Here is a 25,015-nt window from a genome sequence, read left to right as displayed (position 1 = left end):
TCTACCCTTATTTTGTACTGATGCTACAAATTGATGATAAAGCTCATGTTAGATCTAAAGTTGCTGACTGTAGGCAATGCTAGCACATTTCACTGCGTAACACGCTTTTCCAATTCTTTCTTCTGTAATACCATTAAGCATCTCTCATATGAAAAAACTATGATTATTTTATTTTAAAGCCACAATTTATATCTTATTCCAATCCATATTATCTAAATTATTAGATGTCATCTATATTTTAGATGATGCTGGTTAAAAGGAGAGCTACAGAAAAAAATATTTGAGGAGTAAAAGCATTATTTATATACACACACACACACACACACACACACACATACATCAACTTAAAAAGTAGAAAGAATGAAATTATAATAAATTTGAGATTGCATTCAAAAGGTACATAGAGATTCAGTGTTTTAAAAGTATATGGTTAATTGGTAGAAGGAAATGGTATAGATGTGGTGTTATGGAAACAGCACAAAATGTTAAATTAGAAGATGGCTAGCTTTCTTTCTTGGGAAAAATGCGAAGTCTGAATTTCAGTTTCCCAATCTCTAAAGTCATAAAAATATAAAATCTAGTTCATAAATTTGTTGAACAGTTACACTCTATGAGGTGATAATATGTAAAACTTTAGTGTAACTTAAAGATAGGATATAATTTTAATTGAAGTCCCTTTATTTTCTTGACAGAGTCCATGGATTCTATTACTTATTTCATCCTCTTTTTGTAAAAAATAAAACTACCACGTTTCATATTTCTCTTGACAGTATTTCCTTTTGAGGAGGTTTTGCTATTGTAGCTGATGCTTTTTGCTCTCTTTCTACTTACTTTTCACTTCTGAATCAAGTGTTCTGGCTTTTTCCCTCCACAAAGGCTCTTGACAATTAAGTGGACAGGATCTGAGGGATAAAGCCTTTGTTATGCTGAGTTATGAATACAGGAAACTTACATTTTAGCAAGAGAAGAGGCATCATTGCAATTGATCACTGTTCAGTGAGAGCTTAGAAATATTTAAATTACAGTGAATATCTGTTGCTGTACTATGCTCACTTTAATGAGACGCCTTATCTTTACTGAGATATTTTCACATTTTCTTCATTTACTTTTTCCTTTCTCAGGCTAAATAAAAATTCACTTTTAGGAGTACTTTTGTATGTGTGGAGCAATTTAAAAATGATGTGTAAAGCATGCTCCTCCTTTAGAGGGTTATAATTTGTCTTCCTAACTTAATTTAAAATACATGATAGCCAGAAAGCCTTAAGAGACAAGATTAGTAACAAAGTTTTGGAAAAACAGGTGATAGAAGGATGGTAATGAATTCTAAGGTGCTGAAAATATATTGGGAGTATTGGACACAAACCAATTCATTCTGAGTATTAAGAGAAATATCATCTTTAGGCAAAAGAGCCAATGCAGACCAGATTAGATGTGATAACTAACAAAAAGGAAAGCAGATGTGGCTACATTCCAGATATCTTGCTGAATGCCAGGAATAGGAACAATATTATGATGGGTACTAAAAAAATTATACTAGGTAGTAACATGATTATTTTATATTCAGCTCCTTTATGATGTAAATCAGGAAAAAGGCAAGCAATAAAAAGATACGAGTTGAAGGAAGCATAAATACAAAAACCATTAGCAGAAACAGTGCTTCATGATCTAGGATCAGTGAATTTTGAGACAGTATTTCTGATGTTTTCAACTCTCAGAAGGTCGAAGACAATTATATGTACCCCCTAAATATTTACATTTGTATGCTTCTTCATAGTTTATGAAGTGTTTTCGTATAAGGTATTGCTTTAAATTAGAGAATGCCTGAAATGTTCAATGATCCACACTGTGAGGAAAACACATTCCCTACCCTGAGAAAGTGTAAATGCTGAGGAGGTTTGGGGCATGTAAATAACTGGCTACAGCATTTTGGAGGTTCAAGGAGAAAACCAACAGAGGGTAAGAAAATAGTTATAGTAGGGAACTGTAGTTGATATCTGTTATTTTGTTTCTTCTACATCCTTCTCTTTTGGAAATTGTTCCTTTCTCTCACCATAGGATTCTTGTAAGACTGTCAATCAAAGGGCACTCCTCTCCCCCCTCCCACAGATGCAGTCACATGAGCCAAGTCAGCAAATCAAAATGCCTTATCCTTCTAACCATTATGATTGGTCACCATGATCAATGCAGGACCAACTAAATCTTGTTAAGGTCTCTTGAAATTTCTTTTGAGGTAATTATTTGGAAGTTTGAAGAGAGATCTACTCTGTCTTTCTGAGGTCACAGTCTGTGTAAATATGAAGCTGCTGGTGGCTTCTCTTAACACATGGAGACAGATTTCTGGAAGATGTAGTCAATCCAAAAGAAAAGAAGCCAAGAAATGAAGAGAGGACACTCTTGAACAGCTGGATCTAGCTTTGCTAAAGCTAGGCAGTTCCTGACATTTTTACTTAATAAGCCATATGTCTTGGATATGTTTGAGTTGTTTCTGTCATTTAAATCCAGAATTCTGAATAATATAGGCTCAAGTCTTTTGAACCGTCCTAATTTTATCTACCTATCTATTTATTTATTTATCTATCTTCTTAAAGATTTCATTGAATATTCCAGTTAGGATAAACATATTTATTAGTTCAACAGGTATTCCTTGAGTGTCTTTCAAGCACTGGGGAGGCACTCATTATTCTGTACTTCTCTCATTTTCCTTTACCATTCCTCTTAAGAGCTGTGAAATACTGTGACTGTTAAACTGATTGATTATCCCCATGATCGTAACATGAATGTCATCAGAAGGTTTTGTACTCTTTTCAGAAAGAAATTCCTTCCTGTCATATTGGATGCTCACAGTATCACTGGCATTTATCAATGTATATTTGGAGGGATTCACAATTTGTCTATGATTTTAAGTGGATAAACAGAGACGTATCATGAAAAAAACAGCGGAAATATACTTCCAAACTGGTGTAGTTACACTTACAGAAGTGTACAGACCGTTCTAGCCTCAACAACTATTCAGCAGTTCTTTTAAGTGTGAGACATTTGTGAACTTGCTTTGACCCAGATAAAGGGTAGAAAAAGACACTATTCTTTCTTTTTGCCTTTTGATTACATATCTTCTCTTCTGTGGCTGCTTAAATATTACATTATAAACCAAGTCCTCATATTCATGACAGTATCATGTGGGAATTTGGCTTTCCTTATATTTAATTTTCTAGATAACTGAAAATTACCCCCTTAAGTGACAGAATTGCTTTATAGTGTTAAAGGGATCTTTTAAAATGCATTATCTGTTTCTATGTTTCCTTAAGCAAAGTAAATAGTAATGATAATATCACTACCATTTAATAACTGAATTCTATCTGTGGTCTCTGTGCTAGCCATTAACATTCAACATTTCATTTAGACCTACTTCTGTAATGGAAGGGTACAATACAATTCTCATTTAAGAGGAGTAAATTGAGGATCAGAATGGTTAAGTAACTTAGTCAAGATCACAAAAACCACAAGGAGGTAGAGCTGGGATTTGAACTCAGATCTGTCTGACTGACTCCATGGCTGCTATCCCATAATGTCATCATTAAGAACATAAAGTGTGTGCTTTGCAAAGATCAAGTGATGCTCTCCCTGGGTTCAAATACTCTAAACCTTTTGTCTTGGTGCAAATGGCCCTGCACTGCTCTTTCTTTTGAACTATGTCTACCTTTTATAATTTTCTCTGTATTTCCTCCCTTACTGTTAGAATGCTAACTGTAGTTATTTGCTATTGTAAGTAGGCCTGGCTGTAGCAAAATGTAAGCTCCATTTCATGAGGTTGCTTCTTAGCTGCTTTACATTTAAGTAAGTTTTCTAGGATAAGCAACTTCAGGTCCTTCATTCAGTAATGTGGAGGCAATAATGATGATAATAATATAGTAACTATTTATTGAATATCTTCTATAAGCTACTAGATGTATTAATGTGGTCTACTTAACTCTCACTTTAGACATTTCTATTGGTTACTTAGGACTTTTCCCCCTTATTTTCTAGGTCTCAGGTAAATTTCAAACAGATGATAATTAACTTATAAATGATATCTTGCTTAAGTGAAGTATTTGGACATATTACATATATATTTTATGCATTTTATAGATACATTCCCATATATGCATACTCAGGAGCTCTAATTACTTACACTAGCTTTTTTGCCTCAGGTCAAATATTGGCAAGGATAAAGATGGAATGAGAAAACCAAGAATGGTGATATGCCCAAGACAGCTTTTATGAAGGCACCATGTGCTGATTGGGAAATGATTTAACTACTTTGTTAAGTGATGAAAGGTATGAAAGTATATTAATCATATGATTATACCTTAATCATATGATTATACCTTATTATCTTTCATACCTAGAGCTACAAGAAGTAGGAAGTTTATCTTTAAATGAATTCTTCTCAATTATAGTAACACCAATGTGTTCTACTGTAATTGTTCCTTTGGAGCCATTAGGAGGTTAATCTGTAGAGTATGAATACACATCTTAAAGCCCAAGGTTGGGGATTCCTGTTGTAGTTCAGTGGTAATGAACCTGACTAGCATCCATGAGGGCTCAGGTTCGATCCCTGGCCTACGCAGTGGGTTAAGGAGCAGGTGTTGCAGTGAGCTGCACTGTAGGTTGCAGACGTGGCTCAGATCTGGCATTGCTGTGGCTATGGTGTAGGCTGGCAACAACAGCTCAGAAAAGGAAAAAAAAGCACAAGCCTCCTTGAGGTAACCTTTTTGCAAAGTTTGAATTGTAAATGTATCTTTAGTAAAGTGATTTTTGCTGAAATATCTTTACCCGAGCAACATGGAGAGACTCCATATATTATAGTTTGGATGTTTTAGGGGAAATGAACATAAGGGGAGGAAGGACTCTAATTGGCATCTAGATGAACCATCCTTGGATACTTCAGTTTATTCTCATGAGTTTCCCCTGCCAGTAAGAGTCCATCCTGCTCTGAAGAGGAAATTCATTATCACTTTAATTTATCTACTCTCAGTATTCTTGGAACCTTGGAAATATATTTGAGTTTCTTATATTCATGTTCTGCTCTGTCCAGGCTGCAGTGTTTTCAGTATTCTGTACCTTGTTATTGATTATAATCATCAGCATTGTTAAATATTGTAGTATTTCTACAAATGTAACTCTTCTGCCAGCCATGGGATTTATACTGTGGCTATGTGATTTACTGGAATCCTGATTTTCAGCATGATATTAACTGAGAAAAGCCAGAGGATGTGCTAAAAGTTTAAATTTGGAGATATAAATGCCTTGATAAATAGAGCATGTGGAAGTGGTATAATCAGTGATAGCTATGTGTACTTGATGATGTCTGCTGGGGTAATTTAATGTTGGAGATGTTGTAAAGAACTGTACTCCTGGGAAAACAGACTGATGTGAAACAGTATTGTTTTGTATAAATCTTTCTGTCTAGAAATGTGTATTCATTTTTTGGCAGGAAAATGTGTTTATGATTGCTGCCATGGCCTCTGTTCATGCTTTAATTGATTTTCCTTGGAAAGTTTTCACATTCTCTCTCAGGTAGTTCTACTTTGCATCATTTTTTTGCCCTAGATAAAAACATTTCAGGAGGGGAGAACTCCAAAACTGTAAACTTAGAAGCAGATCCTGGAGGTGACTACCAGTGGTTGCTTGTGTGATTTTGCATTCAGTATGAATCTCAATCTTCTTTCAACGGAACAGAACATATTTATTTAAAATAGTTTGAATAATACAGAAATACAAAAGGTAGAAAATGGTCTCCTACTTCCAGCTCCTCACTTTGATTCTGTAGATGTAACTCCTATCAATCACTTGGCAGATGTTATTCTAGGCCTTTTATTATGTACATGCAGATGTAATACACTTAATTAATAAAAAGTTGATTTGCTGTGTATAATATTTTTATATTGTGGACTTTATTTCAGTTTGGGGGGTGGTTCAAAGTATTCTAGAATGTAGGTATACGTTATTTTAATGAAGAACCTTTTGGTTGTCTCCAAATTTTCAATATTACAAATAATGCCATAGTGGAGACAATTGCACATAAGATTCTTGCACATTTGTGAAAGTCTTCCTGAGCAATAAGTGGCTACAAATGGAATTGCTGAGGCAATAATTTTGCTTCTTACAGTTTTTGATAGGTTCTGCTGAATTACTCTCCAAAGAGTTTATATCGATTTATCATCCATCAAAAGTGTATGAGAGTTGGGAAAGTTTATTAAATTGAGCTCTAATTTTCTTGTGTATAACGTGGGGACAAATTATCTTTTTTTTCAAGGTTAACCTGAGGATTAGGTGAAGTAGCTTGCGTAAAGCATCTAGCACAGTACCTGATCAAAAGCAGATGCTTGGTAAATCTTCATTCACAGCTCTTTACTTCTCCAACTGCTTCACTTTACGCAAAGCACAATGCAGCAATTATTAGTTGGATCTGGTTTTTCCACCTGGATTATATTCAGTATTCTCAGCACTTCAATATTCATGCCTACATCCATGTGTGCATAAAATACACACAGTTTCTTAACTCAGTCAGAGTTACTTCTGGTCATTATTGTTCTTTTTTTGGTCATTATCTTTCTACAACCCAGGGTACCCATCATAATTAAAATTTCAATGTTTTAAAAGTACTTGGCAGGCGTCTTCTCGGTCTTCTTGTTGTGACTTTTGGCTTCTGTAGTTTTGAAGTTTTGATACATGGATTTCTATTTTGAATGATCCAACATCAACTTGGTCTGACAAAACTTACAAGGGAGGGTCTGAGAGGTTGGCAGTTGCTATATTCTGATGCTCTTTATTACTAATGCCTCTGCTAGCCACTCAGTTGGAAGACTCTAGGGACATTCTGGTAATTCCTTTCCAAAGTCCCCACACTTACCATTGAAATCACCCTTAACCTTGTAGGATTGTATATTCTTCCCACACACTTTGTTTTTCATGGGGACTTAATTCATAACTTCACTTGGTTATCATCTCAAAGCTTACCATCTCTGATGAGTCTTATCTGAGGAGTAAAATGGGATGCAAGATCATTTAGTAGAGAAGTAACTTTCACTGTGTGTATTTTATGCACATTCAGTGGGACCCAAGTTTATAAGTTACCTTTGAGAACCATCCAGCTCTGGACACTTGTCTCCAAGAATAATGGGCTTTCTATCTCTCAGAATATTGTTTCTTAAGCAACACCATGAGGTACCCTCCAATCAGCCAACACAGAACTCATTTAAACCTTGAACAACTCTGAATACCAAGTCCATTTTACTTGATATATATATTTCTACAGTGCCAACTCTGTGCAGACACTGTTCTGAATGTTTTACAAATATTAATTCATCTAATCCTTAATGGCTGCCCCTTATCTTCTGATTCTGCGCCTTAAGGGAAGATAAAACATCTGTAATACTTTCTTTGTATGACAGCTTTAGAATACTTTGAAGACAATTGCCAGGGGGCTATTTTTTTTTTTTTTCAAATTAAAGAATTTGCTTTACTCAGTTGTTTCAAATACAGTATGATTATGAGTTATTGCATATCCTGACCACTCTCCTCTGATTGTCCTTTGATTTGCTAATGACTCTTTCAGAGACTACAAGCTGTCTGGTTCTGGCCCACAGATGTGTTTTGCTTGGCACACTTTTTTTTTGTTTGTTTTGTCTTTAATACAAAAGGGAAAGCAAAAGAAATGTGAATGCCTTTCCACAAGGCTTGCATTCCCCAGCTCCAAGCTTCCAGCAGTGCCTATTGTCTTAATCCCAGTTTCAGTTTCCCTGGACTTGGCCCCTAGAGATATTTGAATTAGAAACCCCTGCTGCAATGTCATATTTAGAACTGAACTGAGATGCAGTTTTACTACATCTCAGTCAAGAGGGTCTTTCGTTCTATGAAGCTGTCGGCATTGCAAATTCATTGTATAGTACATCTCCTTGGACTTCATTTTAATTCATTCCTCCACGCAGCCTCTGAAGCTGTATTTAATAATTCTTACCTTCAGAATGAAGAATTTACTTGCACCAAAGCATTACTGAAGCATGTACACTTTATTGACAGCTTAGAACTGGAAGCAAAATAGAGGGTTTATAAAGCCCAGCATTTTCCTCTAGGTCTCTTTTCTTAGCCTTATGTTTCTAGAGTTTTTTTTATCCCCCAACCCCCTCTTTCAGTGCCAGAGCTTTGCTGATTTCTGATTTTTTTCCCAAAATCCTCTCTCTGGGGCTTCTCAATTTTAATTATGCAGAGCAGTTTAGTCCCGGTCTAGCTGTGCCAAACCTGGTGGTCACAGCTGGTATCTCCTCAGCCATCAATAGAGCCTCTACTTATGAGCAACCCCTTCTCATAGAAGGCAGCAAATGACTGCCATAACCAAAACATTATTCTCCCCATCACAATAATATACCTTGTTTTATTTAATTAATTTATTTATTTTGTCTTTTTGCCATTTCTAGGGCCGTTCCTGTGGCATATGGAGGTTCCCAGGCTAGGGGTCGAATTGGAGCTGTAGCCGCCGGCCTACGCCAGAGCCACAGCACTGTGGGATGTCATGTCTGCAACCCAAACCACAGCTCACAGCAACACCGGATCCTTAACCCACTGAGCAAGGCCAGGGATTGAACCTGAAATGAAACCTCACGGTTCCTAGTCGGATTCGTTAACCACTGAGCCACGATGGGAACTCCAGTATACCTTGTTTTAAAGCTAGGTAACTTTTCCAATCCAGCTTTTTCCTCTTTCACACAGAGACACCCAGATCCAGAGAGATTGCATTAGTTAACTAAAATAGCACAGATACTTACCAGAGAGGTAATTATATAGAAACCTGGACTGGTACTTTCCAGGTCTCTATCTATAAAATTGTGCTATGTATGATGTTCCTAGAAACTCTGCATTTATACACAAGCTATTGTTATTTTTAAGTATGGTAAGTCTTGGTTATATTATTTTAGATTTGACCCAGACTATACCAAAGCAGATGCTGAATTTCCTCTCCCCTTAACATACACACTATAGTTGCTGCATCCCAGCTTTGTGGATAAAAGGCTGCTATATTTCTTTCCTTACTGCTTTTTGCTATAAAGTGTCTCTTGGACCTCCTGACAGAGCATTTTGCAAAGGGTAAAATATTACAAAGTGGGCATTTCCAGCTGTGCTAACACTGGAATTTAATACAAAACCATTACAGAGTGATGACATTTTAGAGTAGGAGGAACCTTGTAAGTTATCTAATCTGATCCTGCTCTACTTTTAACCAGGAGGAGATTTAGGCCCAAAGGGGTCAGTTTTTTTGTTTGTTTGTTTGTTTTTTAAAGTCAAAGAGCTGTTTAGTTTGGGAACAAAGACAAGAACCTGGCTGCCCCAACTCTAGTGTAGTCGCCCAAATCCAGAGAGCTTACATGTAAAAATAAACAGGAAAGCCTAGTTCTCAGCATTATTTTGTGTTTATTGATAGCAAAGGGGATCATGTGCCACTTACGGTAATCTCTTAAGATTTCATAATAATCCTTGCATTATCCTGTTAAACTGTGGCTGTAGCTCTGTGTGTAATTGATTGAAATCTATTATTCATAATGCCATCTTGTTCCTGTTCAAATAACATTATCCTTATGACAAAAATTTTATGAACTCATACTTAATTTCATAGCAGAGTGAGAAGATGAGGCATTGGAATGAAGAATTTTTCATGTATGAATTCAGTTCCATAGATATTTTTCAAGTACTTACTGTGTGCCTAGGGAATTCAGTTTTGGGGAATTTAGAGGAAGCATGTGGCAGGCTGTTAGCTTCAGAGAACTGCTATTCTGTTGTGGACTTTCGAGTGTCCAGAAACTGCTAGAGAATGAGGCAATGTTGTCTCTAAGGAGGTGGAATTGTGTGGTGGGTGACAACATGTATGTAGTGTTGGGTTTGCATCCTGGTTCTTCTATTCACTAGCTGTGGTATCCTGGGCAAGTAACTTTAGTCAAGTCACAGTATCCTCATCTGGAGGTAAAAATGTCACTTCATAGAGTAATTTCAAAGATTTTATTAAAAGACAAGACAGAAATCCCTTAGCATGTTTGACTTGTAGCGCTCAAAAAAGTTAGGTAATGTTAAAATCATTATCATTTTATGTCAGTGAAGTCTAATGTACTTTGAAGAAGGGCAGAACCAATTGTCTCAGTACATTTAGGGGAAGAAACTTGGGTTTGGATCTGAAAGATCTAGATTTTATTGTTTGACTGACTACGGGTTGATTGATTGAGTTCTGGTGTGTGGCTCAATGTAGCCTATTTGCCCACAACAGCAATCTCAAGCCTTGAAGAAGAATCCTAAGGGTAAAGTTGGGATAGCAATCACTTCACTAGGGAGTTATCTTTAGTTTAATTTTGAATTATTTTTGTTCTTGTGAGAAATGTCCTCCAAATAGAAGTCTCCGTCCCTTGGACTGTCAGGATTTTCTATCTCAGAATCTCAGACAAAGGCCTGCTGATTGGTTGTCAGTTACTTAGGTTCCCACCCTGCCTTATCTCAAATACCCTCAGCTGTTGCTAATAATTTGCCCCTCAGAGGAAAACATTTGAAACAAATGGTGAAACAGTTTTGGAAAGACTTGAGGTATTCTGTTTGGTGGTGTAAGATAATCAAATAATTACTTGCCAAATCTTTCTTTCCTCCCCCTTCCCTTTCTTTCAAGTTTTTCACACACACAAACACACACTTCTTTTAAACAGGGAAAATAAACTGAATACAAAGAAGAAAGATGGCCTTAACAGTGCATCTGTATAATCTAAAAGAAAAAAAAAATTAGGCGTAATTTGAAATGAAATGTTTCTTAAGCAACTTTTCAGTCAGGCTATTAATAATCATTTTGCAAAGCAAGTGACATATACCAGAGCATATTGGAATATTAGGGATCCGTGAATTGCTGTCAGTTTGAATTTGTATATATTTTCTCATCACTAAAACTACTGTGGTCTAGTTTTCAGAGGAGGAAAATCTCCTATAAAATAACACTGTTGTTAAATATGTTTGCATCAGACAATTTCCATGTATGCTAAACCAATTAGAGATCTAAACACATACTTGAATAATTAATATTAGTAAAAATCAAAGACTTGTTGCCTAAAATATCCAATTAAGACACTTTTTTTAGGGTCATCTAGATGTTTGTATCCTTTCTCCAAGTCAGTAAGTCAGTTCACATGTCTAGACAGAGCTTCTTTCAGAAAATTGATCAAATAGAAGAAAATTCTGACAGTAAAATAATTGGGAATTGGAAAGGCTGAGAAAAATCACACAACTGCAATATATTAGAGTTGAAACCTGCAACTTATGAATTGACACCACACCATTTTAAAAAATATTTCTCATATCTAGTAGAACCAAGAAACATCCCTAAATCCAACTGAGAGAAGGAAAATCACTTCCCTATGAAAGAAAGCATTCCCACACATTTCTCATCTCCCTCTGCTCCTGAGTTTGCCTTCACACAGATAATTCTAGAGGCAGGAAACATTGCATTCTCTAGTTTCCCATCTTCTAACCATTCTCTGAAATATCCAAACCAGTTCCTCTCTCTTAATTCTGTCTTCTTTTTGCATAGCAGCCATCACCAATTCCTTGACCAATTCTAGAAGATGAATACAAAATAAACACAGTTCTCTGGGAGATTCCAAAAGCTTACCTATTGTGCTTGTCACCCTGTCACTTTGCTCTCTGCTTTGTTGTTTTCTCTGAGTTCTTTTCAACATGCCCACAGGGCTGCTAAGATGACCCACAAGTGTGCTGCACACTTGAATAGGATAAAAGAAAAAAAGGAAGAGAGAAAGGTGCCCATAGGCTTTTGTACCAAGATGCAGTCCTCCTTGGTCAATTCACTCCCTGGCTTTATGGGATGAAGGAACAGAGCATTCAACCATGTAAGGTAAATAGCGACTAGCTTCGTGCCTAGTGCAACTAACCAAAGGCAGTAGAAAGGCCACCGAAGCACAGAGCTGAGAGGGGAGTTTGTTTTTGTTTCTGTTTCTGTTTTTGTCTTTCTAGGGCTGCACCGACAGCATATGGAGTTCCCAGTCTAGGGGTCAAATTGGAGCTATAACCACTGGCCTACACACAGCCACAGCAACTCCAGATCCACGCTGCATCTGCAACCTATACCACAGCTCATGGCAATGCCAGATCCTTAACTCACTGAGCAAGACCAGGGATTGAACCTGAGTCTTCATGGACACTAGTCAAATTTGTTACCATTGAGCCATGAAGGGAACTCTGAGAAGGGAGAATATTGACTCCAGCACTCCTCTACTTTACAGATAAGAAACTTGCAGTTGGAGTTCGTGTTGTGGCACAGTGGTTAACAAATCCAACTAGGAACCATGAGATTGCGGGGTTAAGGATGCAGGGTTAAGGATCCGGTGTTGCCGTGAGCTGTGGTGTAGGTCGCAGACACGGCTCAGATCCTGCGTTGCTGTGGCTGTGGTGTAGGCTGGCGGCTACAGCTCTGATTAGACCCCTAGCCTGGGAACCTCCATATGCCATGGGTGCAGCCCTAGAAAAGACAAAAAAAAAGTAAAACAGAAACTTGCAGTTGAGGCCTAAATTTATTTATGATTAAAAAAAGAACTGATGAGATAATCTATGTAGTTGTAAAACTACTTCAGAACAATTTTGTGGAGGATGATGGTAAAAATTAAAATCAAGATAATCAGAAATGGAAGGACCTGAGAGTTAATCTAGCTCATTCATCTTGCTTTACAGATGAAAGAACCCAGGCATGGGAGTTTAAAGCCATTGTTCACTAACTGTGGCCGCAGTGCAGGAGACACGCTGATTTGTCACCATGCACTGCCCCTTGTTAATTACCTGGATTACATCTTTTTACAGTTTTGTAAGCTCTGTCTCTCTGTCTTCCACTTCTCTATTATTGCAAGTGTTTCTCTTTCCATTTGGTTGTATTTCAAACAATATAATGTGTGCGGCAACTGAATTATTACAGAATCTGTGTTCTATAGGCAGTTTAAAATTGGCTTGGGCTCAGAGGAAAATTTATAGCAATACAGGCCTTCCTCAAAAAAGAAGAAAGATCCCAAATTGACAACTTAACCCTCCACCTAAACGAACTAGAAAAAGAAGAACAAAAAAAGACCTAAAGTTAGCAGAAGGAAGGAAATTATAAAGATCAAAGAAGAAATCAATAAAATAGAGATTCAAAAAACAATAGAGAAAATTAATAAAACCAAGAGCTGGTTCTTTGAAAAGGTAAACAAAATTGACAAACCCCTGGCCAGACTCACTAAAAAGAGGAGAGAAAGAACCCAAATAACCAAAATTATAAATGAAAAAGGAGAAATCACAACGGATACAGCAGAAATACAAAAAACCATAAGAGAATACTATGAACAACTGTATGGCAACAAGTTTGACAATCTGGAAGAAATGGACAATTTTCTAGAATCTTACAGCCTGCCAAAACTGAATCAAGCAGAAACAGACCAACTGAACAGACCCATCACTAGAAATGAAATTGAAGATGTCATAAAAACACTCCCTACAAATAAAAGTCCAGGACCAGATGGCTTCACAAGCGAATTCTATCAAACATATAAAGAGGAATTGGTGCCCATCCTCCTTAAACTCTTTCAAAAGGTTGAAGAAGAAGGAATACTCCCAAAGACATTCTATGATGCCACCATCACCCTCATTCCAAAACCAGACAGAGATACCACCAAAAAAGAAAACTATCGGCCAATATCATTGATGAATATAGATGCAAAAATTCTCAACAAAATCTTAGCCAACCGAATCCAACAACATATCAAAAAAATTATACACTATGACCAGGTTGGGTTCATCCCAGGTTCACAAGGATGGTTCAACATATGCAAATTAATCAGCATCATACACCACATTAACAAAAGTCAAAAATCATATGATCATCTCAATAGACGCAGAAAAAGATTTTACTAAGTCCAACATCCATTCATGATCAAGACCCACGCCAAAGTGGGTATAGAGGGAACATTCCTGAATATAATCAAAGCCATCTATGATAAACCCACAGCAAATATAATCCTCAATGGGGAAAAACTGAAAGCCTTCTCACTCAAATCTGGAACAAGACAGGGATGCCCACTCTCACCACTGCTCTTCAACATCGTTTTGGAAGTCCTAGCCACAGCAATTAGACAAACAAAAGAAATAAAAGGCATCCATATAGGAAGAGAAGAGATCAAACTGTCACTGTATGCAGATGACATGATACTATACATAGAAAACCCTAAGGACTCAACCCCAAAACTCCTTGAACTGATTCATAAATTCAGCAAAGTGGCAGGATATAAGATTAACATTCAGAAGTCAGTTGCATTTCTGTATACCAGCAATGAAACATTAGAAAAGGAATACAAAAATACGATCTTTTGAAATTATACCTCACAAAATCAAATACCTCGGAATACACCTGACCAAAGAGGTAAAGGACCTATATGCCGAGAACTATAAAACTTTAATCAAAGAAATCAAAGAAGATGTAAAGAAATGGAAAGATATTCCATGTTCCTGGATTGGAAAAATCAATATTGTAAAAATAGCCATACTACCCAAAGCAATCTACAGATTCCATGCAATCCCTATCAAATTACCCATGACATTTTTCACAGAACTAGAACAAACAATCCAAACATTTATATGGAACCACAAAAGACCCAGCATCGCCAAAGCAATCCTGAGAAACAAAAACCAAGCAGGAGGCATAACTCTCCCAGACTTCAAGAAATACTACAAAGCCACAGTCATCAAAACAGTGTGGTACTGGTATCAAAACAGACAGACAGACCAATGGAACAAAATAGAGAACCCCGAAATAAACCCTGACACCTATGGTCAATTAATCTTTGACAAGGGAAGCAAGAACCAAAAATGGGAAAAAGAAAGTCTAGTCAGCAAGCATTGCTGGGAAACCTGGACAGCTGCATGCAAAGCAATGAAACTAGAACACACCCTCACACCATGCACAAAAATTAACTCCAAATGGCTGAAAGACTTAAATATACGACAGGACACCATCAAACTCCTAGAAGAGAACATAGGCAAAACACTCTCTGACATCAACCTCATGAATATTTTCTCAGGTCAGTCTCCCAAAGCAATCGAAATTAGAGCACAAATAAACCCATGGGACCTCATCAAACTGAAAAGCTTTTGCACAGCAAAGGAAACCAAAAAGAAAACAAAAAGACAACTTACAGAATGGGAGAAAACAGTTTCAAATGATGCAACCAACAAAGGCTTAATCTCTAGAATATATAAACAACTTATACAACCCAACAGCAAAAAAACCAATCAATCAATGGAAAAATGGGCAAAAGACCTGAATAGACACTTCTCCAAAGAAGATACACAGCAAACACATGAAAAAATGCTCAACATCGCTGATTATAAGAGAAATGCAAATCAAAACTACCATGAGATACCACCTCACACCAGTCAGAATGGCCATCATTCATAAATCCACAGATAACAAGTGCTGGAGGGGCTGTGGAGAAAAGGGAACCCTCCTGCACTGCTGGTGGGAATGTAAACTGGTATAGCCACTATGGAGAACAGTTTGGAGATACCTTAGAAATCTATACATAGAACTTCCATATGACCCTGCAGTCCCACTCTTAGGCATGTATCTGGACAAAACCCTACTTAAAAGAGACACGTGCACCCGCATGTTCATTGCAGCACTATTCACAATAGCCAGGACATGGAAACAACCCAAATGTCCATCGACAGATGATTGGATTCGGAAGAGGTGGTATATATACACAATGGAATACTACTCAGCCATAAAAAAGAATGGCATAATGCCATTTGCAGCAACATGGATGGAACTAGAGAATCTCATACTGAGTGAAATGAGCCAGAAAGACAAAGACAAATACCATATGATATCACTTATAACTGGAATCTAATATCCAGCACAAATGAACATCTCCTCAGAAAAGAAAATCATGGACTTGGAGAAGAGACCTGTGGCTGCCTGATGGGAGAGGGAGGGAGTGGGAGGGATCGGGAGCTTGGGCTTATCAGACACAACTTAGAATAGATTTACAAGGAGAAAAAAGAAAAAAAAAAAGAAAAAGAAAAATTACATTTGGAAAATAAACATCAAACAGGGTTTCCTGAAATATGTTATCTAAGGGGGAGGCATTTCAGTCTTTTTAAAATATTTTTGGCAATTACATGGAGCATAAAAATAAGCAAATAAAACCTCACCAAGATTAGAGTAGGGGACAGTTTTGGCTTGAAGGTCACGCTAAAGAATTTCAGTAAGAGTTTAGAGTCTTCATTGTAATGACTAAGTTTCTGCCTCATTCCATCCACTGCCACTTGATGACAACCTCTCATTCCTCATTATTACTCATATTTCTCCCTGTACATGGCCTGTCATGGCCTCTCCAGCCTCAACTATTAAAAAAAAATTAAAAAAATAAAAAGCAAAAAAATCAAAAATAAAAAAAAATAAAATTGTCTTGGGTTAAAACGGGAAACTTCCCACTAGTCGTAAGAAACTCTTAAGAGATAATAGCAGTTCAGTCTGGTTCACATGATAATAGCAATAAAGAAGAAATTGAACATTTTTTTCTCTCTTGCAATGAGCTGAAAACAATTTACGGATTTCTTATTAATCCTCCCAGAAGAGCTAACTGCCATTTTGCTTACTGAGAACCTCAGGCCCAAGGGTCATGAGGCCGAGTGTATATAGGAATAGTAGGTGCTTTACTTCAGGACATCTTGGTGGTGCTAACCTGCTGTTTGATCAGTTAAATCACAGAATTTCTCTGCACCTCACTTAACTCATCATTTAAATGGGAGCAGTTGAAGGAGGTGCTCGCAAGACACCTTCATGGACAAGATCTAAGTGATGTCACAGAGATCTGAATCTGAGGCTTAGCTTTTCTCCCTCTTGCTGCTCCTGCCTAATGTCTTCCTTGAGACTCTATTACTTTATTGCTCTAGATAACCCCTGTTTATAAATTTTCTTTTTCTTCTCCTTTTCTGAAGAGGAGCAAAAAAGACAGTGATGCCTTTTCTGTGTCAAGGAGTGGCCAAAAAAAAATAAGGGTAGAGAGAATGAAGCAGTAAATGGACAATTACCTTATTTATTCAAGGTGGAATCCTAGTAGTTGTTCAGGACATTTTAATTTCTTTCATGACTCACTGTCACTCCTGCCCCCTTGGTTGAAGAATCTTACCTTCTACTATTTTAGACTAAAATCATCCATTATAAATTCCTTGAATATTCCTCCTTTAAAATGTTTCTGCTCTTATTCTATCCTTTCCTTTCTCCTCCACCCCAATATTACCCTAAACCCATTTTAGAGGAAGAGTGCCTTTGTCATCTAAAGTGATATCTAATCCAATGCCCAGTGTTGTGACCTTAATCCAGTGCCCAGTTCTTCTAAGTCAGTGGTTCTCTTACCTGAACACATATTAAAATAACTTGGGAGAACAAATAAATAATAGAGGTGCCTGCCCTACCCAAAACAATTTAATCAGAATCTCTGCAGGTCAGGGCTAGATATTCATATTATTTTAAGGGTCTTAGGTGAGTCCATTGTTCAGAAAGGGTTAATAATCAGAGCTCTGGTGTCTTGAAATGTTAATTAAACTTTGTTTATTCTTTAGCTTTAATCCATTTTACTGGCTTCTACTCATCAATCTGCAAATGTGCTCAGCCTTCTGTTATCTTAGTAAAACACCTTCGCTTGTCCCTCAAGCTATGATTCCATGCATTATCTTCCCTCCCACTTTACCCTCTCTATAGTTCTGCTCCAGGCAAGTCCTGAAATGGCTCTTACTAAGGTCACCATATGTCCCTAAAAGTCCCTCTGTCTCCATCTCCCCCAGACTCACTGCAGGGTGACATTTCTGATCACCATTGCCTTTGTGCCATCCTCTCTTTCCTTGGGTTCTGTGATGCTTGCTACATTCTCTTGGTTTCTTTTGCAGACCCCCAAGGTATCCTTTAATATTGTACCTCTGTGAGTCTCCAAAGTGTAGCTACTTCTCACAGTTTTATTCTAGTTCTTAAATTTATTTGTTTTCTCCCCCAAAGTGATTGCTTAAGTTTAAATGATCACATCCATGAAAATGGCTCTGAAGTCTGCATCCTGAGTAGCAAGTTACACTTCACGAGGAGCAGCCTCATCTTGATGTCTCTCTTCTATCTCAAAGTGTTCAAACAAGGTTATTCTCTTCCACTAATTTTATGCCCTCTCTGTGATTCCCCCATGGAATTCTGACCAACTGTCTTCCCAATTTCCTGGGCTTCCAAATTCTATTTATCTGTCACTTTCTCTCTCTTATTCACTCCCTATATCCCATGAATCTCCAAGTTGTGTCTATTTTACCTTTGCAAATTTTAGGACATCTATTTCCTTCTTTTCACTTCTAATTCTTATTCAAACCCTTGTTATAAGCCACAGATCAAATATTCAGTCTTCTACGGTATTCTATACCATAGCCATTCCAAGGAGTCAAATTTTTTTTTTTTTTTAAGGCCTGCACTCACGGCATATGGAGGTTCCCAGCTTAGAAGTTGAATCAGAGCTGTAGCTGCTGGCCTACTACAGAGCCATAGCCACACAGGATCCAAGCTGCCTCTGCAACCTGCACCACAGCAACGCCAGATCCTTGACCCAGTGAGCAAGGCCAGGGATCGAACTCGCAACCTCATGGTTCTTAGTCAGATTTGTTTCTGCTGCGCCACGACGGGAACTCCCAATTCTACTTTTTAACATATCACTGTTCGCACAGTTTTCATTACTTAATTGTAAACTCCTCAATGTTAGAGATCATATTCTTTTTTGGGGGGCAGTAGTTAGTATTAAGAACAAGAGACTTACAGTGTATCTGAGTAAACAAAAATACATGCACACACACATCCCACAATACAGTACATTGGAGATGGTTATGTATCATCAGATGTAATGTTGGCACAGGGTTTTATGAACACAGGTGATGTGCACTTAAAACCATTTCAAGTTTGCATTGATCACCCATCATACTAGTACATATTTTATATGTGTTATTTTATTCAAACGTCCCCAAACCCTGCAAGGAAAGTATTATGAGAATCCATTCTATAGATGCAGAAACTGACATTGAAAACATGAAGTGACTTTCCCAAGGTGATACAGCTAGTAATGGAAGAACAGAGATCAAATCCAGAAATAAAAGCTCATGCTCTTAACTGTGTGATTCCATTAGATTAAATGATGTTTTTCACTCACACATTGGGAGTTAGTGGACCATGGAAGAAGACCCTTTGCTAGGGAAGTTTTATGGATGGTGAAGATCTATTTTATTGCTGAAAAACAGTAACATGTTTTGTGTATTCTTTCTTTCGACTCTCATTGCTCTTGCAGCTTCCCAATTCTAGAGTCAGCCTGAGCAGGAGATTGCATGGGGCTTGTCAGTTGCAGTGTTGGAGGATACTCTTCTAATATACCAGCTCCTCTGGTCTGCCACTCCACCCTTAGTATCATCTCTCTTTTCATCCTGGAGGCAAAATCTTTAAGAAATCCAGGTTAAAATGACAAAGACCTTGGACTTGGTCAGGTATTCTTATCAGCTGACAATTTAGGAAGAATTTGCTTGACAACCTCATGAAGTTCTCTCTTGACTATTCCTATTCATGATAAAGTCACATGCAGGAACCTCTGCCCTTTACACAATGGCCATTTGCTTTTGGTAACCCAGACAGTACTTTTTTGTAAGTAGTAATCAATACTAGTTTGCAAGTAACTTGAGGGCAAACAAGAATGTTCTAATCTTTTTATCAATTTTAGTACCTTAATAGGCTACTAGAAATAGTGTAAATCTGAATTTTTTTTAAGGGAGAAGCAAAAGCAGAAGTGCTTTCTCTTGAAAGGGAACCAATAACTGATAGTTAAAAATAATTGAATTAAATTGATTTATAGTTGGGTCATTTTTCTGTATCAGAGAAAGAAGAAATTGGCTTTTATGATAAGGTTTTAGATGCTCCTCATAAGAGAAAAAAACATTTTTTTTCTTTATATATAAATGCTTATGTGCTCTCTAAATCTCACTGTGATTTTAAGTTCCTTTCTCTAAGGACAGATGAGGAATAGGCATAGTGCTTTGGAATCAACTGCAGTTTCAAGATTTGACTCTGATAAGTATTTCAGGTTTGAATCCTTATTAGAAGTCCTTTCAATTATACATACATATGTTCTTCTTAAAGTTATTGTTATATTTTATTTTTATGCTTTTTTTAGGGCTACACCTGTGCTTATGGAGGTTCCTAGGCTAGGCATTGAATTGGAGCTGCAGCTATCAGCCTAAGCCACAGCCATAGCAGTGTGGGGTCTGAGCCATGTCTGTGACCTACACCACAGTTCATGGCAACTCTGGATCATTAACCCACTGAGCAAGGCCGGTGACTGAAAGTGAATCCTCATGATTACTAGTAGGGTTTGTTAGCTGCTGAGCTATGACAGGAACTCCAAAGTTATTATTTTAAATACATAGTGTTTTGAAATTCTTGGAAATGGTGATTAAGAGTAAAGACTTTGGAATCAGATTATCTGAAATTGAATCAAGGTCTTAATTCACAGTAACTGTGTAAACTTAGGGTGGGTTGCTAGACTTTTCTGTGCCTTAGTTTCCTTATCTGAAAAACAGAGATGATAAGAATACCTACTGATAGGTTTGTCATTAGGATAAGATGATATAGCATGATGCCTGACACAAATAAGTAATCAATAAAGTTAACTCTTATTAATTTTAATAGTTTTTGCTAAAATAGTTTGATCATGGTACATTCTTTCTCAGTGGTTTCTTCCAATTTCTTAGTCCTCTTTTCTGCCAACCCATCTCTCTGAAGAGTTTATTTTAAGGAAAACCAGTTTGAATAATCCCCTGGTACCATAAGAATCTCTGAAGCTAACCAGCGAATGCCCAATGCTAGGTGACTGTCCCGTCCCCAGCCCCAGACTCATACCTTTCTGTCTCTGGGGCATATTCCCCATCATTTCTGGTATTCAAGTGGCTTTCCATTTACTTGCTTTTTAATTTTGTTTCAACAGACATTCTTTTTTTTTTTTTTATGGTTATCACAACACTTTCACATTTATTTGAGTAAATCCTTCTACTCACTGACTCAGGCAAGGGTGGCATCATTGCATACATCTGACCCCCAAGGGAGTTGAGGTTCAGAGAGTTTAGGAATGAGTGAGCTCATCCAGATAATACATGCTCCACAAACATTCTTAAATATTTATATCAAATACAACTTTCAAAAATTTCCATCTAATCTTGTAAACATATCCAGACCAAGACTAGCCCCAAACTAGATTTTTTTTTTTTTCTAGCACTGTGCCAGATGGCAGTTAGGTAGGATAATGAAGAAAATCTGTTTTCTCTCTTACATTATATGTCTGTCATAAATCATAACTGACTTTAGATGAACAGCAGTTTAGAAGTTCAAGTTTCAGGTGAAAGTTCAGTTTGAATTTCATTTAATGTTTTATTAAAATTCATTTGCTTTTTTGAATATGAATTACTTCAATATCACTTCAGAGGAAGTTTGTTGACAAGTTGTGATAAAAATCCAGCCAAGATAACACTTTGGCATAGGGTAATTTTTTTTTTTTTCCTGCTTATCCTTATTGAGGGACTACCAGTAAGAAATCCTTACCTCTTATTATGCCTTTAAAGTATGGATAACATCATACTGCAATACCTAGCAAAGAAGGAAGAAATCTAAACACCATTAAGGGTGCCGTCATAGTTGACTGTGGTGTTTATTGACAAATCTAGCAGACTATTGAGGCTTAAAATGTATAATTTATTAGGTCATTGCTTTTGAATACAAATTATAATAATTTCAAGGTAATAGAGTGTTTGAATTTCTATAATTTAAAGAAAAGTAAGGGTAATTATTATATTTGCTTGAGTTAAAACACTTACAAAACCAACAACTACAGAAATGGGAAGAATTATGATCCAAATTCTACTTAGACAAAGAAAAGGCAATTTTATAGGAAAGAAGCTCATGTATTACATTGATGAGGTCAAGGTCGATTTCTGGAAAATGGGATGGGAAGGAAATAAAGCTTATAATGCCACTGATATATATTGGATTATGGAAAGTATTAGGTAAAGAAAATTGGGGCATAATTTATACGTTATCTGAAGTGGGTTGTCAACCTGAATTATTTTGGAGACTGGTTGGCAGGAGAATAGAACCAGTTTTGGTTTTGTTATTCAAAAGATAAGACTAAACAAAAAAATAGAAAAACAATTTGATGATAGGTTAAGAAAAAATGTAAAATCTGTTACCAAACATTTTGCTTATTCTCCTTTCTCTTTTACTACTTTTCAGTGTGGAAATTTGTGGTAGGAAGGTAGTTAAATCATTCTTCCATAGTTACCATTTAGAGTCATATCTGTAAACCTTGGTCAGCATCTGGCTGAGAGCCAGCACCATGCATTAAGGGTTTATTTAGCGGGTAAGGAGAGAGCAGAGAGAGATGTTAATCCACAGGAAAGCAGATTGCCTGGGTCATCTGCCAGCAAGACCTTTGTGCATGAGTCATGTGCTTCCTTCTGTTTCTTTGAGCTCTGGGCATGGCCCTCTTGGGACCTCACAGTCTAGGCCTGCACACCAGGGGCCTATGCACATTGGCATCTGGGCAGAAAATGTGTCAAATGGCCAACAGGTATCAAATGCAATGCTTGAAAATTTGGGAGTCAGGTTAGTTCTTCCTGAACCCCATGTTTGCTACCTACAAGTTGTATTGAAGTATGGGCAAGCCCATCACTCTTTCTGAACCTCATTTTTCTCTAGTGTAGAATGGGAATGATATGAACACTCATTTCTTGGGGCAGTTCTGAGCCATAAATGAGAGAATGCATATCAAATGCTTAGTACAATGCCTTGAACTTACAACAGGCCCAAAGCTACAGTTGATGTTGTGCAAAGTGCCTGACTTCTGCAAAATGGTGTGTGCCACTGTGGACATTTTTAAGGTCTTGTTAGCAGTTACCATGTGAAAAAACAAATGGTTATTTCTCAGTGGTTGTTGTCTCCAGATCCTCTCTGGAAACATCTGTGACTTGGTGAAGCAGGCTCTAGAGGTAGAGGTGATGGATTCTTAGTTAGTCAGGCAGCATAGCCCGAGGATTAGAGTCAGAGGAGCTGTCTGGAAAGTTTGACTCTGCCATTATTTGCTGTGGAATTTGGGACAGGACTTTCAATGCCTTTGAACTTCAGTTTCCCTGTCTTCAAATGGGGGCAACAATTCCTACCACACAGAGTTACAGGACTAGTAGGAGATGAATTCAGTGTGAATTCAACATGCAGCCTTCAAAATAAGGTAAGATGCTAGCTCATCAAGAGGCCCTCATGGCCAGCCTGTCAAAGAATATCTGTACCATTCTTGCATCCTTATTGGCTCTTTGTCAGCTGTCTTCACTCTTGCTTTCTTTTGGGGGGGAAATTTCCTTGAAAGAATGATCTGCTTCCTCACCATCTGCTCAGTCCTTTAATACCATCAAAAGTGATTTTGACGCATTACCTTGTTTTGGAAAAAATGATCTCCCATTTCACTATTGAATAAGTAAAATCCCAAATCACAAAATCTAGAGCCCTTCCTCTTTGAAATCTCTATAATATTTGACATGATTCTTCACTCCCGCATTAATAACAAAAATTATAGGTGCCATTTCTTGAGAGGCTACTTTGTGTAGCACTGTGCTAGCCCCCTTGCATCATGATTTCATGTAATTTACATAACACCTCTAGGTGGCAGGTATTATGGCCCCATTTTATGGAGGAGGAACCTGAGACACAGGAATGTTACCTAACTTGCTCGGTGTAACATTACTGCCAAATAACTGGCAGAGGGAGAGTGTGAGAGAGGGAGAGAGGGAGCTAGAGAGAGAGATGGAGAGAGATTGGAACTCTGTTAATATTGATGTTTCTTCTTGGAGATTTGTCTTTTTCTTGGCTTCTGTTCATAATCTTTCTCTGTCTATTAAAACACTCAAAAACACTGTATACCTTTCTTACTGCATTTGTTTCATTCCTAACTCCTGGAACTTGACATAATTTCTGAGTAATCTGTAATCTCCTTGAAGACCTCCTTTAGCATAATGCTTTGTTGGGACAAAGTATTATTATTATTTTAATAGAAGGAGCATTAGACAGAGAATCCTTCTGTGGACTAAGTCTAAAGACATAATACTAAGTAAGAACATAAAAACAGCGTCAACTCCTTCCTAGCTCATTTATCTTTATAACCAACATAACACTGATCTTCTAGAACTAAGTTTCCTTTGGGGTAATTGGTTGAGAGGCTTTTTCATAATATTGCAAAGGTAGAGAAAGATAGGTAAAGAGACAAAATGAGCATCCTTTTCTTAGAAGTGGCATTTAAAAACATCATTGCTGTTCTGGTTAATGACAAACAGTCCTAGCCAAAGTGGAGTGCAATGTGATTTAGATAAACTGTTGGTTAAGGAGAGAAATTTGAGCAAGTTTTCATGATATCCAGATGGACCACAAACAAGAGACAATGAATGTTGTTATGTTTCCTGCTGACCTTTATTTAACAGAACTCTCTCATTAGAAAGTAGCTTGCTTTAGCTTATAGTTAAAATTGCTGTTTGTTCACCTGCTTTGAAAAAGGAATAGGCAAGGTCAAGCACTAATGTAGTTAAATAGTTTGCTTTCTTGGTGTTGGTGCATTGCTCTTTTATATATATATGTTTTTACCAATAAACAAGGGGTGGATGTATGAAGTGGATACAAAGTATAATATGAGACAAAACAACATTTTTAAAGTATACCAAAATATAGAGGATTACTAGGTATAATAAAATTGCCATTTTTCTGTAGGTGAAAGTAATTGAATACAGGACATTTCATGTCACTCATTGTTTTACAAGACACCTTAAATTATATTGAACAAAATCCTATACTGTAAGCGACATTATCCCACTTAACTAATAG

At 37.2% G+C, this 25,015-nt stretch overlaps 2 protein-coding genes across 14 annotated transcripts in view; one reads left to right on the top strand and one right to left on the bottom strand.

Moving 5' to 3' along the window:
- The window catches only part of LOC106505750 (uncharacterized), a 742,696-nt gene that overhangs the window by 269,674 nt on the left and 448,007 nt on the right, over window positions 1-25,015 (top strand). The window contains exon 3 of one of the 10 annotated variants that reach the window (XR_014824348.1): window positions 4,188-4,314. The exons of the other annotated variants lie outside the window; for them this stretch is intronic. The gene's annotated coding sequence lies outside the window, so the exon portion shown is untranslated. The remainder of the gene's footprint in view (window positions 1-4,187; window positions 4,315-25,015) is intronic. 10 annotated transcript variants of the gene reach the window in all.
- KCNMB2 (potassium calcium-activated channel subfamily M regulatory beta subunit 2) overlaps window positions 1-25,015 on the bottom strand; it is a 313,395-nt gene that overhangs the window by 274,010 nt on the left and 14,370 nt on the right. The gene's annotated exons all lie outside the window — the stretch shown is intronic.

This window comes from Sus scrofa, chromosome 13 (genome assembly GCF_054392235.1).
Source record: "Sus scrofa isolate SSC_HxYL_T2T_F1_AM1 chromosome 13, Sscrofa_HxYL_maternal_Yorkshire_Landrace_v2.0, whole genome shotgun sequence".
NCBI classification, from domain to species: Eukaryota; Metazoa; Chordata; class Mammalia; order Artiodactyla; family Suidae; genus Sus; species Sus scrofa.
This window is presented reverse-complemented; position numbering and strand designations above follow the sequence as displayed.